Source organism: Balaenoptera borealis (genome assembly GCF_965194805.1).
Source record: "Balaenoptera borealis genome assembly, chromosome: 3".
NCBI lineage: Eukaryota > Metazoa > Chordata > Mammalia > Artiodactyla > Balaenopteridae > Balaenoptera > Balaenoptera borealis.
The window spans coordinates 47996446-48008784 of record NC_138866.1 but is presented as its reverse complement, the minus strand read 5'-3'; the positions used below and the strand labels follow the sequence as shown (position 1 = coordinate 48008784).

General features: G+C 38.8%; 1 protein-coding gene and 2 long non-coding RNA genes across 4 annotated transcripts in view; 1 reads left to right on the top strand and 2 right to left on the bottom strand.

Moving 5' to 3' along the window:
- The window catches only part of LOC309625418, a 28709-nt gene extending 16705 nt beyond the window's left edge, over nt 1–12004 (bottom strand). The window contains exon 1 of the long non-coding RNA XR_014242514.1: nt 278–12004. This is a non-coding gene — a long non-coding RNA (uncharacterized lncRNA). The remainder of the gene's footprint in view (nt 1–277) is intronic.
- The window catches only part of GNG2 (G protein subunit gamma 2), a 129459-nt gene that overhangs the window by 38384 nt on the left and 78736 nt on the right, over nt 1–12339 (top strand). The window lies entirely within an intron of this gene.
- Nucleotides 1–12339, bottom strand: part of LOC309625419 — a 606027-nt gene that overhangs the window by 555476 nt on the left and 38212 nt on the right. The window lies entirely within an intron of this gene.

Below are 12339 nucleotides of genomic sequence, written 5' to 3'. Positions count from 1 at the left end.
TTATTTATTTATTTATATTTATTTTTGGCTGTGTTGGGTCTTCGTTTCTGTGCGAGGGCTTTCTCCAGTTGTGGCAAGTGGGGGCCACTCTTCATCGCGGTGCGCGGGCCTCTCACAGTCACGGCCTCTCTCTTTGCGGAGCACAGGCTCCAGACGCGCAGGCTCAGTAGTTGTGGCTCACGGGCTTAATCGCTCCGCGGCATGTGGGATCTTCCCAGACCAGGGCTCGAACCCGTGTTTCCTGCATTGGCAGGCAGATTCTTAACCACTGCGCCACCAGGGAAGCCCCGATATTTACTTTTAAAGACTAGAATTTACAAGTAGAAATATTTTTACCTCTTGGAAACCAATAGCCTAAGTAGCAGTGTAGACAGCCTTCTTCATATTAAACCCATTAAAATACCAATGAAAATGTCTCAAACATCTTCAATAGCATAACCTCAATAATCAAAAAGCAAATCAAAGAAGAATTTTCAAAATAACCCAACTAAATTTTAAATGTTGCAATTCCAAAGAACAAAATTACAAAAGAACAATAAACTTTAAAATTGTCTGATACAGAACAGGCAAAAAGTCTCAGTCAGAGTTCAAAAAATGTCTCAAATAGGGACTTCCTTGGTGGCGCAGTGGTTAAGAATCCACCTGCCAATGCAGGGGACATGGGTTCGAGCCCTGGTCCGGGAAGAGCCCACATGCCATGGAGCAACTAAGCCTGTGCAACACAACTGCTGAGCCTGCGCTCTAGAGCCCGCGAGGCACAACTACTGAGCCCGTGTGCCACAACTACTGAAGCTCGCACGCCTAGAGCCCGTGCTCCACAGCAAGAGAAGCCACAACATTGAGAAGCCCGCGCACTGCAATGAAGAGTAGCCCCCACTCACCGCATCTAGAGAAAGCCCACGCGCAGCAACAAAGGCCCAACACAGCCAAAAACAAATTAATAAGTAAATTAAAAAAAAAATTTGTAAAAGAAAAAAAGATGACTCAAATATACTCTAAATGATAAGAAAGAAGATATAAGGCCATGAAGCAAAAGCCATGCAGTGAAATTGCAATACCATAAATAAGGACATTTCTAGTAGTGAAGAGTTTACATCGATAATTGCTAAATAGTTAATTAGGGTAGTATGCTTATTAACTACTGAATGAAATCCAAAATTAGATGGCTTAAGTAAACGTGTATAAATAGTGGTGGATCAAAATGACTCATTTCTAGAAAACTGAGCATAGTATTTTAACTTAAAAATAATAGAGTAAGTACTTGAGCCAAGAAAAGAAACAAATTTTGAAGAATCAACAATTTAAGGTAAAAGTGCTTTCAGAATTGATTAAAGACTTGGCCTATAAATGGAAATGAACACCCAGAGAAAGATATCAAGACATTTACTACTTATAACATCTTCAGTCTTTAGTGAGGAAGAAATTTTAAAACATCTGGAAAGAAAGTCCAGATAATATTCAAATAATGATTTCAGATGTAGCCACAATTGAGACCATGAACTCCCCAAGGAAATGAAACAACATCTGTAGCTCTTTTTAAGAAAAAAAATGATTCAGGCAAGATGTCATTCATTTGGGAAAGCTTAAAGACAGATTTTCACATATCCCACCAACCCCAAAATGTCACTGACACTTTGGATCCAAAACAAGAATTCTTCATATTGTGGCTGCCTTAACTCAAGATATGAGACTAAAAACATCAACTAGGAGGGATCAATGCTTCTGACCATATCATCCTATTTCAGAATGGGATTGTGATCTAAAGTGTAAAAGGAAGAGAGGAAAGGAACTAATATTTAGGGAGCAACTGCTGTGTATCAAGTTCTTTACTATACATTGTTTCATTTAATCTTCAAAAATTCCTAGTGGTATGATCCCCTGGTTTCAGATGAAAAAACAGTCTCAGAGAAGTTAAGGAACTCGCTTTGGTAAGTAATAGAGCTGGAATTTGAATTTATGTCTTTCTGAACCCCCAAGAAAAGTAGAAGTTTCAGAGTAACAGTCCAAAAACTAAGAATGAGATAAGATAGGGAAGAGCTGAAGCCAATAACTCATATTTTTTTTTTTACTCATATAAAAAAAGAAAAAGCCTAAGGATATGATGTTTATTATCATGGCTATAACTAGAAAACAACAGAAAAATGAATTTGTTGATTGTTGTCATGGTTGTGTGTGTGTTGATTTAAGTGAAAATAGTTTTACTCAATGTTTTCTTCCAAACATATTTCAAAAGAAAGGAGAAAGGAGTATATATACAGTGTTTAATTAATACCAATGGCATATATTAAGCATAAATAATAGCAAAAATAAGATGAAATAAAGAATGATAGCTGATGGTCCAAATATAACAATCATAACAGATGTAAATTTAATTATGCCACATAAAACAGATGTACTTAAAACAAAAGGTCATATATTAAAATACAAGTCAGGACTATGATACATTAATGAAACAAATTATAAGGAAAGGGAGAATAATAATATCTGAGAATATCACAACAAAATGGATAAAGGGGGAAACCGTTAGAAACAAACGGAACAAGCGAATAATGATAAAATGTACAAGTGGCGGTATTAGAGCGAGGTTTCTCCTTGGGGGGGCATCATTCCAAGAGTGAAGGTTGACATCATAGGGTATATTCCAGGAGCTCTCAGGGCCAGGGAAAAGCTTTGGCCTTTTGAAATTTGGGAGTAAGTGTTGTATACCTCCTGGTTTACTAACACTGAGTAGAGTTGGACAATCCGGCCTTATCTGGAGTGGATATAGTTGAGTCAAACCATTCATTCACTTATAGTTAGGGAATGTGTAAGTTTCCTTGGCTTGATTGTCTTGGGGAGGAAAGAGACTTCCTGAGGTCATGCAGCTGATGGCTCCTGTAGCTAACAAGAATGAGGATAGATGTGGCAGGGTTATGTCACTCACAACTCCAGAGAGAGTTGTGAGCATGAAGCTGTGATGTAAAAAGGATAATGTTAGAATTGAGAGGTATCAGTTGAGCAGGTTATACAGATGGAACCAAGTTTGCAATTGAATCAGAACTCTAGTGGTCACTTCAAGAAAGAGAGATGGATTGAGAAGTTTGATGAAAAATTTATTGGGTGGGGGAATCAGTGATCAAATTTGCTTTCCAGGGACAGAAGCCTGTCTGTAATATGGTCTGTATTTCCCTGAAGAGATTACCAAATAGTTTGGGGCCCTGCTCATCTTATCTGGTTTTGGGAGGGCAGGGGACTCCTTTGGTGAAAGGCTAGATGGAGCTGACTGGGACCAGGTAGACAGAACATGTCCTTGGCCCTGCCATGTTTGAGGCCAGGGTCCCATAGGGTTATAACAGCTGCATGTCCTACAATGTATTGAAGGAATAATGTTTTAAAGGAAGACCATGGGAAATATCTGCATAATAGTAATAGTCTTTCCAAGTCCTGCCTTGAAATGAGGTTGTTGGGAGGCAGGTCAGTATGAAAGGGGCTCAATCCTTTGACTGTGGATTTAACACTCTGAATGTTCTCTAGAAGGTTCTTGCTCTCAGGGTATTGTTTTCCATTTATTTTATTTTCCCTCCAAGGCCCTGGTTTCTCAAGTGAATTGTCTCCGAACTGTGGTTACCTATGTTAGAGACCACAGATTCTCGTTTATACATCTCAAATTCTGAAAAATTTGGAGTGGTATTATTCCAACCTTTGAGGCTAATATTATTGCTTACAAATGATTGTGAAATATTTAAATTATACAGGAAAGGACAGAGAATTTCTTTCTTTCTTAGTGGTTCTTTTGAATGACTTGCATGAACAATTTTAAGGGTAGAAAGTGCCCCTGCATTTAGGTTTTTCTGGGTCTGATGTAGATGTGTGTTGGGGTAAGTATAGGAAGGAACACCACAGACCTGGCCAGGAATAGGGATTGTCCTCAGAGTTCTTTCCTTGCTTCCTCATTCCTGTTTAATAAAAGTGAAAAATACAAGAAAGTAACATGAAACAAAGCTGAAAAGATCACTCACTAAAAAAAGAAAGAGGGGACTACCCCGGCAGTCCAGTGGTTAGGACTCTGTGCTTCCACTGCAGGGGACATGGGTTCAATCCCTGCTCAGGGAACTAAGATCCCATATGCTGCGTGGCGTGGCCAAAAAACAAAGAAAGAAAGAAAGAAAGAAAAAACTGTGAAAATAATAGCTCTAACAAAAGCCCAATGGAACAAACAAAATAGCCACAAAGGACCAGGGAAAGTTCTTTGTATGAATTAAAAATAACAACAACCAAAAAATGGTAAGAGGTGCATTGAATACAAATGTTCATTTCATTGCAGAGTCCTTCAGCTCTGTAACTTTGCAGTCCCTGCCACCACAGGGAAGCACTTCCCAGACAAGTGTCGCTAGGGCCAGGTCACTGTCCCTTGCTTTCTTTTCTTTTTATTTAAATTGAGATATAATTAATATATAACACACTAGTTTCGCGTGTACAACATACAACATAATGATTCAATATGTGTATATATTGCAAAATTGTCACCATGATAAGTCTAGTTTACATCCATCACCACACAGTTACAAATTTGTTTTTCTTGGGATGAGAACTTTTAAGATCTACTCTTTAGCAATGTCAAATAGAGACTTCCCTGGTGGTGCAGGAATCTGCCTGCCAATGCAGGGGACACGGTTTCAAGCCCTGGTCCAGGAGGATCCCACATGCTGCGGAGCAACTAAGCCCGTGCGCCACAATGACTGAGCCTGCGCTCTAGAGCCCACGAGCCACAACTACTGTGCCCACGTGCCACAACTACTGAAGCCCGTGCGCCTAGAGCCCGTGCTCCACAGCAAGAGAAGCCACCACAATAAGAAGCCCGTGCACCGCAACGAAGATTAGCCCCCACTCGCTGCAACTAGAGAAAGCCCGCGTGCAGTGGCAAAGACCCAACGCAGCCAAAAATGAATAAATAAATAAGTTAATCAATTTATTTATTTATTTATAAAAAAGAGAAACTGTCAAATACACAATGCAGTATTGTTAACTGTAGTCACCATGCTATACATTACATCCCCAGGACTTATTTATCCTATAACTGGAAGTTTGTACCTTTTGACCATTTTCACCCATTTCACATAGTGTCCCCCCACCCCACTGCCTCTGGCAATCACCAGTCTGTTCCATCTATGAATTTGGTGGTGGTGGGGGGTTGTTTTGTTTTAAGATTCTACATATAAGCCAGAGCGTATGGTATTTGTCCTCTCTGTCTGACTTATTTCACTTATGCCCTTGGGGTCCATTCATGATGGCATAAATAGCAAGATTTCCTTCTTTATGGCTGAGTAATATTCCATTGTATACACGTGCTTGTGTGTGTGTGTGTATCACATTTTCTTTATCTCTTCATTGATGGTCATTTAGGTTGTTTGCATGTCTTTGCTATTGTAAGTAATGCTGCTGTGACCATGGGGGTGCAGATATCTTTTCAAGTTGGTATTTTGTTTCCTTCAGGTAAATATCCACAAGTGGAATTGCTTGATCATATTACTTCTATTTTTAATTTTTTGAGGACCCTCCTCCTACCTTCTTTGGTAGTCCTCTATAGCCCTTAGACATTGTCAACTCTGCCTTCTAGGTTCTAGCCGCAATGTCATGAGGATTTGGTGAAAATAAAATAGGTAGGGTGATCCAGACTGCTAATTAAGAAAGACCTTAAGATTCTTCAGCAGCTGTGAGGAAAGATGGAAAAGAAAGAGGAGGAAGGGTAGCTGTGATAAAATCTCCATCTCTGTCAGTGCCTTGTCAGCTTTTTGGAAACCTGTCTCTACTCTAGAATTGATCTTCAAGGACTAGGTTGTTTATGAGACTTTCCTCTGTCTTGTAGCATACTTCTGACCCTGACACCTGGCTGACAAATAAGAGTTTGCTTCTAGGCTCTTTGGGGGGAACTCACTGTTTTTCCCTCTCCCAGCACGTTTCTGCCCATCAGCTCTTGCTTGGCCTTGCCTCAGCCAAGGTCCAGCCATCCTCTGGCTGAACCCACAGGCTCTGAACCAGCCCCTTCCCTGGGACTCGGGCCATGATCAGCCCAGGCCTCAGCTGGAACTAAAGCAAGAATGGTACCAACAGCAAGGCAGAATTATTATGATTTATGACAAAATTAAGGGTAGAGAAAGGAAAATACACATCTTGGGGTTTTTTTGAGGTTTCTTGTTTTGAAATTGTGGTAAAATACACATAACATAAAATTTATCATCTTAACCATTTTTAAATGTACAGTTCAGTGATATTAAGCACATTCTCATTGTGCAATCATCACCACCATCCACCTCCAGAACTCTTTTCATCTTGCAAAACTGAAGCTCTGTACCCATTAAACAGTAATGTTCCATGCCTCCCTGCCCCCAGCCCCTGGAAACCACCATTCTACTTTCTTTCTCTATGAACTTCACTATCCTAGGTACCTCATATAAGAATTTATATACAGTGTATTTATATACAGTATTTGTCTTTTTGTGACTGCCTTATTTCACTTAGCATAACGTCCTCAAAGTTTATCCATGTTGTAGCATGTCAGAATTTCTTTTTAAGTCTGAATAATATTCCATTGTGTGTGTGTGTGTGTGTGTGTGTGTATCACAATTTGTTTATCCATTCATATACTGACGGACACTTGGTTTGCTTCCACCTCTTGGCTATTGTAAATAAAGCTGATATCAGCATGGGTGTACAAATATCTCTACAAGACTCTACTTTCAGTTCTTTTGGGTATGTACTTAGAAGTGGGATTGCTGGATAATATGGTAGTTCTATTTTTAATTTTTTGTGAAACAGCCATACTGTTTTCCACAGCGGCTGTACCATTTTATATTCTCAGTAAAAGTACACAAGCAAAAGCAAATATTAGTGACACTGAGCATCCTTTCATGTACTTGTTGACCATTTCTATATCTTCTTTGGAGAAAGGTATATTAAGTCATTTGCCCATTTCTTAGTTGAGTTGTTAGTTATTATTGAGTTATAGGAGTTCTTTATGGATTCTGGATATTAACCCCTTATATGATTTACAAATGTCTTCTTCCATTTTAGGTGTTGCCTGTTTACTCTGTTGATTGTGTCCTTTGCTGCACAGAAGTTTTAAATTTTGATGTAATCCAATTTATCTATTTTTATTTTTGTTGGCAGTGGAAAATACATATTTTTTTCTCTCAGATATACGGGGAGTTATAAAAATGTATTATTTACCTCAACACATAGAAACTTTCAATAAGAACAAAAAATTAACAATTATATGTCATATTTTATGACCATAGTACAACTCACCCAAAAATATTTGTAGTAAAAATACTATGTATAAAATAATTAGGTCATAGACAGGCAATACAAAGGGAGAAATCTGTCACTTTCAGGATTGTTTTATTCTTTGTTTCTCTCTTCTGTGGAATAAAGAAAACTGTTAATCGGATAGGAAAGAGAAGGGGGCTACCATATTTGAGAATAAGAAGAAGGGAAAAGGCCGTGACATTCTGGAGCATCTGCAAATTGGCAGGTGATTTGCATATGTCATTTTATTAATTTCTTATAGCAGACTTTGAGGGAGGCATTGCTGTTACCATTTCATAGGCTAAGGCTCAGTATCTTGCCTAAAGCCGCAGAGTTACTGAGCAGCAGAGCTGGAATGGGAACCCAAAGGCTGTTTTTTTCTAACCCATCACCAAGTGAACTAATACTTAACTAATAGTTAACCAAGTTAACACTTGCAGTTGAAATATTGACAGGACACATTATGGACTGTAACAAAATTATTTTAAAACTAATGGGTGAGAATTAATTTTCAAACTATCAAAGAAAAATAGTCAAGGATGATTTAAAACGTATTATAATGTCTCACAATTCAAAATGGTGTGATACAGAATTAAAAATGGAAACGTAGATTATTAAGACAGAAAAGACCTCAGGAACAAGGCTTCGTATATGTAGGATTTACTATCGAATACTCTGAGTGTAAACAGTTATTGGGAAAAAGCAACTCATCATTTTATCAAGGCTGAGATTACTATAAATCCACATGTAGAAAAGGTAATAGACAGGGGTCTGACACTTACCAGTAGAAGTTTTGTTTGACCAGGGCGGGTGTCAATATTCCATTGTGTGTGTGTGTGTGTGTGTGTGTGTGTATGTATGCATCTGTGTGTGTCTGGATTTGAATGCTTCTATGTGGGACATCGGGGCTACAGTTTGCCAGAGACTCTACATTTCCTTATAATCCTCATCTTGTCAAAATTTCATTTTTGTCCCTGCCTGGCCGCTTTGCCATTTAGGCTTGTGATTTCGGATGTGTATTCATTCTAGGTGAGTGAGTCTCGTAAAAACGAGCAAGCATCACAGTCACCTCAGGTCTTGTTAAAACACAGGTGGCTGGGCACCACCCCAGAGTTTTTGCTTCAGCAGATCTGGGATGAGGCCCAAGAATTTGCATTTCTAACAAATTCCCAAATGAAGTCAAATCCCTGGACCTGAGATAAGTACATAAATTGAGAAACTTTTCTACTTTTAAAAGGAAATTTTATATTGAAGAGTAATTTGGATTTTATTGAATCTAGTGATAAAAAAACATTGGGCCTTCATTTTCTATGGCTTTTTAAAAATTGCATCTTCCTGGTAATGTGTTTTTATTACATTTTATAAAAGTATTGGTCCGCAGGGACTGGAAATCAAACACAAACAAATGAACGAAAAACGTCTCCAGAACCACAGATAGTTTGAGAAGCACTGTCACCAGAGTTCTGACCAACTGGCATTTCCCTTGGTGGGATCACGTGGTCTGGGGTAGGCCACAGCTTGCAGGCCTAGAAACTCGATCTAGTTGACGAACCAGAGTTGATTGAAGTCACAACACAGATACACGCTGTCAGGTTCCACAAAGAACTGGAATCTAAAACCACATGCCAATGACAATTTATTAATTTACAGTGAAAAATGAAGCTACAGTCTGGCTGGGTTACTCATGCTGGCCTGACCAGTGAGTCATTTCCCTGCCTGAGAAACCATCCTATAATAGGTTACTCAGTGAGCATGAAAATGGAAAGAAGGGAGCTCAATATATGGTTTGTATGTTAGTGGCATCAGGCTGGTTACCTACTGAAGACATAGGGATGTACCTGCCAAGTGGCCCACTTTCCCTTGGGCAGTGCTTAGATGGGTGGACATTTACTTACGAAGCTTCCATTGCTGGTCCACGCATTTCCCCTTCCTAACTGACAGGTGATGAAATTAATTCAGTCGAGTCACTGCCGTCAGTCTAGTCAGATCTGTCTGGAAGTACGTAATTCTGTCTCTTTGATGATGTCTTTGCAAATCTCCATTGCAACCCATTAAGTTATGATTGTCAAAGTCAATTTTGAAAAAGTTAAAAACATGAGTCTCATCCAAATACATAGTGATCACATGTCAAAGATTTCATTAACTCATTAAAGGAAATAGCAAATGAAAAAATTGATTAAAGAAGTATATATAGTCAATGAGAGAAAGAGTGCTGAAATAATGTTACCAAGTTATATATGAAACTGGTTAATGTCCTATAGGGCAATAAAGAAATAATCTTTGGGGTTATTTTTTCAATCAACTAATATGCATGTCTACCAGAAAAAAATCATTTATAATTTATCAAGCTTCTACACATGAATGTCTAGCTTTACAGAGTCAGGCCCTAATCAATAGTGAGTCAAAAAACTGTCCTTCTCCTGCAGTGTCAGATGAAGCTGAATGAGCTTGTTAGACAGTGCTCTTGTGTGACATTGAAGGGTACACAGTAATCATTCTGCCTTATTTCTGAGTTTTAGAAGATTTTTCTTAACAGACTTAATAGTTTTAGTCTCAGAGAGCAATCCTGTTTCCTTCTTTCCAGGTTCTCTGGAAGAGGGTGGAGATCGTCTAGGGGATAACAGAGAGAAACTTCTCAGTCACTTAACTTTCACTGTTCTAAGTTCTTCCCAGCCAGAGGGACTTGGCCTTAAAGAGATTTGGACCTATTGGTTGTCTGAATGCCAGAAAGAGGAACTCAGTATTCACAGTTGAATAAAAGTGATGGTGTAAATGTACCTCCTGGCATTTAAATGCTCTTGTCAGCTGACTTTGGGTTTCGTTCATTTGGGTTAGATAGTCAGCCAGTGCATGCAGAGTTCAAATGTGGAGCATTTAAGGATGATTCCAATGTGTTCCTACATCCTGCCAAGTTGACCGTCTAGAGTATTTGGGAGCGTTTAGGATCTGTTATCTAAGCAGGTGTCAGATCTGCAGGAATTATATTTCTGAATAATAATTTCATGTAAAACATTTCTTATGGGGTAGCCAGGGCTAACCATCAGCTGGTACATTGTGGTAGAGCTGCATTGAGTGTTAAAAATACTATAATGTTTTCATATCAGTAAAGAGAAATTATCTCTTGATTGAGATTATAAGGTATCTAATGATGTCACCCACCAGTGGCCATGGAGGTGGTAATGGACCTGGGAGGAGTGCCAGCTAGAGGCTGGTGGCTCCAGAAGCCACTGAGTGGTCTGGAAGGCAATAGTGGAGGTGTGCACGCTGTCCTCCCTCTGGGCCAGGGCTGCCTAGAGTTGCAGGGGTGGCAGAGCTGGCACAGGCCCTGTGGGAGGCATTGGCATCCTGGTCTATGCCTGTTGTGACGGGCCTGCAGTATGTTCAGCTGCAACAAAGATACCAGAGGTTGCGTGACTGTCAATATCGTGGTGAAGTCATTGATGTGGTTCTTCTATGGTTTGAAAAGGGGCATCACTTATCTAGGTGACAGCTACATCAACTTAAGATCACCACAACAATTTGTAAAACTCAACAATTGATTTGGAAATTTCTAGACTATTTTGGTGAATCATTTTCTCTATAGCATATCATTTATGAATATTTTAGGATATAGTTAATTCAGCAACTAAAAGGAATGTTAAATATGTTTTGGTTAAATATTTTTGAGTTATTATGTTATGTATTAATATTTTTATCTTGCCAGTTGTTAAATATTTTGAATATGACTCATTTCTGGCTATTTAAAAATTAAAATTATTCAACTCAACCATCAAAACTAAGGAAAAAATTAATTGAGAGGATATTGGCATTATAATAGGTAAAGATTTATTGTCTGAATTTAAATAAGTAAAGTGTTTATTCAAAGCTTAAAAGATGACACAGCCTCCAATAGTCAGATGGCTGAATTTTAATAGGAAGTTTGTATAAAAGTAAAGACAGGCAGAGGGGAGGTTCCCCAAGGGCAGGGATAGTATCTGACATAAGCCTTGTGTCTGGTAGGGACTTGATAAATGTTAATTGACTAAGTGAATAACTGAATCGGTATATGAAAAAGCTTTTCATCCTCACCAGTGATTAAGTAAATACAAACTAAAACAATCATGAGATACAATTTCACAGCAATTAATTTAGCAAATTAAAGGAATAAAACCAATATGGAAGAACCACTGGGGAAACAGGAAAGCTTGTCACCACTTTCTGAAAGGACTTAGTTCATTTATAGTTACTAGTAATCAGGGATGCTCACTTTCTTCACCCATTTTAGGGAGCTATCCTCAGAAAACAATGTTTTTTAAAAAATGAAAACTTTTCTTTAAAAATGTTTATTGTAGAGCTGTTTAAAATAGCAAAACTTGGAAGCAATCAAAACGTCCGACAGGGCTTCCTTGGTGGCGCAGTGGTTGAGAATCTGCCTGCCGATGCAGGGGACACGGGTTCGAGTCCTGGTCTGGGAAGATCCCACATGCCGCGGAGCAACTAGGCCCGTGAGCCACAACTACTGAGCCTGCGCGTCTGGAGCCTGTGCTCCGCAACAAGAGAGGCCGCAACAGTGAGAGGCCCGCGCACCACGATGAAGAGTGGCCCCCACTTGCCGCAACTGGAGAAAGCCCTCACACAGAAACAAAGACCCAACACAGCCAAAAATAAATAAATAAATAAATAAATAAAAATTAAAAAAACAAAAAAACAACTCACATTATAAAAAAAAAAAAACGTCCGACAGCTCAGTGGAATATTGTGCACTCATTTGAAATGATACACGTGAATATTACATATAGAAGTTTAGAAGAAATGTTAACTAATATGCATATTCTGTTTGCAGCTGTGTTTAAAAACAAAGCAACATCTATTGAATGAAAATTTGAGGGGAAGTGGAGAGCATCTAGATGGAAAGCTGTTGGGTTGTAATTTTTATTAAGCTGCTCTGCTAATGAATGAACAAGAAATTTTAAAGAAACATTTACCTCCCTTATAGATTGTTGTAGAAATCACTACAGATCGTTCTTAGCACATTAAAGTTTAGCCCCAAATTAATTTTCTCAAAACTGAAGATTG